Below are 2,850 nucleotides of genomic sequence, written 5' to 3'. Positions count from 1 at the left end.
CCCAGTCAGTAACCCAGTACCGGCCACAGCTCTGGCCGCAGTCGGACATCAAGCTCAAGACCAGGGAGAGCCTCCTCCTCGAACGGGAGGCACAGAATATTAAATTAATTCATTTGACCAGCCCTGTGTGCTCCTGGCAAAAACAAAGACGGTGTGTGGGCTGGCTTCTGCATTTACTCATAAAGTTGAAGGTGTTGGCTCTAAGAACCACTGTCAAAAAGTGATTGTGCCGTAACCCATGAGAATAAAGGGGGAAGACTCCAGAGGAAAAACTCAATCTCACACCTACTAAATTTTCATTCTATTTCGAGCATAAATGGATTTTTAAATTTTGTGGCTTAAAAATAAAAAAAAGTTCAGTGAACGCAGCAGACACTGTGACGGTGAGCCACTTCAACGTGGAGACGGGAAGACAGATCAGACAGAAGAGCCGACCCGGGCACATTTATGACCAGAGTCCAAATCAAACACCGGGTGGGGTTCTCAGCCAGGAGCGGCACCCCAACAGAGCCTGCACCTCAAGTTCTCTTCCCAGGCCTTCTCTTCTGCCTCTGCCTGCCTTCCTTAGGAAGGTCCACACAATAACTGAAAACAACAACAACAACACTGAGATTCTGTGAGACCTTTCAAGGATGACCAAATCAATGACCGAGAGGGAGAAAAACCGAAAGGGAAGTAGTGGCCCGTCACAAGCTAGGGCACTTTCCATTCAAACAGCTTCCGGGGAGTTAAAATTCTCTCTACGTGGGGAACAGTGGGTGCCTACAGGTCTCTGGCGAGCCCACAGCAGTTTAAGGTAATATTTGGTCAGCAGGCATAGATTCCAAATGAACAGTGGTTTAAGACCTGGGTTGGGAGAGGCAGACATGTGCCGAAATGAGAAAGGCATTCTCGGGCTATTATTTAACATTCTACATATGTGAGATACGGAATGAAAGGATGAGAATTATCTTAAAATCCCTGCTAAGGCAGAGCCTGCTTCCTCAAGGCAATCTCAAGCTTTAGTAGTTCAGACAGATTCTCTGGCTGACAATTAATATTAATGGGTAGATTTCACAATGTGGCATTATCACACGGGAGATGGGTGGGCACACCATCTGGGTTTTGGCAGGTATTAGATGTAATCAAAGGGATTACTTGGCTCAGGGAGAAATAAAAAACCTTGGGTTTGTTTAGTCTCTTTCCTCTTTTGTTTGGACGCAGCTCTAGGTGTGCTTAACGATGTTCCCCCTTGTTCTTTATTTGTGGTTGGGAACATCTCCAGGGGGGGAAACAAAACAAAACAAACAAAAAAGGATGGACAGCCCACAAAGATAGTGGGATATGGAATCATGGCCCGTTCCCTCCTCACTGGAAAGTCACCAAATCTTTATTGAGTGCCTACTATGGACAAGGACACCGCAGTCAGCTTTAGCTGCCTGAGCTATAAAGATGTCAGTGTTCACAGGTCTATTTCTGGATACTTCAGAACAAGCTGAAGGGCACACAGTCTTTACAGATAACACAAGATTTCTTGGTCCATCTTTGCCCCTTTCCCACCATTTATCACCACAACACACACACACACACACACACACACACAGTGACCATCCAATGTCAGGTTTTAGCAAATAGTCACATAACTGAATTGCTTCTTGAAAATGTTCAATGAACTAGACCAGGGAACCTCCAACAGTGTACATGTTCATCGTCAATAAAAATAAATGGAAGTTGTCGATTGGCTTACCCTCTTGGAAGCGATAGGTGAGTAAACAGACTTGAAGAACCAGACCCTGCTGGTTTCTACTGTAGGTAACTTGCGTATTTTACATTTAACGATGCTCTGATAATGAGTGAGACCTCAGCCTGCCATCTCAGACACTCTGGCCCAGGAAAAAAGCACTTCCAATCCTCTGGTGTCCCTACCCAGGATTGTCCTGGATCCCGCAGATACACGCCCTCCTAACTCACAACGAGACTGTCTTGGCTTAATAGTTATCCCACGGTCAGGGAAGGCAGCAGTGACATAAGCCACCTTCCACCAGCCAGTGATGCGAACAGTTCAAATAAGCTCAGCTGACACAGCGTCTTTCTCCCCACCAGCTCCTTCCGGGCATCTGTTCAGGGGCCACACGCTCGGGCTCCATACTTCATGTGACTCTTCATAAAACTTGGCTGTTAACAACATAACTGTGCATTCAACTGCCCAAATCAACTGGAGCCCTGACATTTGCATGGTCCAAGGGGGTAACCATGGACTATACACTCGCACATGCAGCTGCTTAAAGTTCGTTAACATGAACTACAAGTAGGAGCTCATTTCCTAGGCCACGCTTCAGGAACTCAGCAGTTCCCTGTGGCTGATGGCTAAGGAATACAGTGAGGACACAGCGCATTCCCATCTCGCAGGGAGTTCTGCTGGACCACAGGACGAGGGGTGCCAGGGCAGTTTTCCTGGGCCCTGCAGGCACCAGCCTGGGAGAGCCGGGCCCAGGCGCTCACTAGTCTCCACTCAAATCTAAATGCCAGTGTCCAAGCAGACTTGACCCCCAGGCCCCGCAGCCTTTCACTGGGGAGCCAGGGCCGTGGGGAAGAGCCTCCACGGTGCAGAATGCTTTACCCCACTTTATACCATTTGCACAACATTCTCTGCGAAGGGGTAGAAGGGAGAGGGGGGAGCTCCCTGGGCGGGCATTTAGGGGCTGTTCCCGCTCCTGCGCCCCAGCTCCTCGCTGCAACCCAAACTCGCGTGGGGCCGAGCTTTGGGATGCGGGTGGGAGCCGGGTCGGGACTGGGGTGGAGGGAGGGATGCCCTGCTGGCTTCGCCTGCGCCCAGCCTCCTCTCGCCTTGTCCTTTAGTAGAAGGGCACG

Source organism: Myotis brandtii, unplaced genomic scaffold (assembly GCF_000412655.1).
Source record: "Myotis brandtii unplaced genomic scaffold, ASM41265v1 scaffold84, whole genome shotgun sequence".
Taxonomy (NCBI): Eukaryota; Metazoa; Chordata; class Mammalia; order Chiroptera; family Vespertilionidae; genus Myotis; species Myotis brandtii.
Note: the sequence above shows the minus strand (reverse complement) of the source record.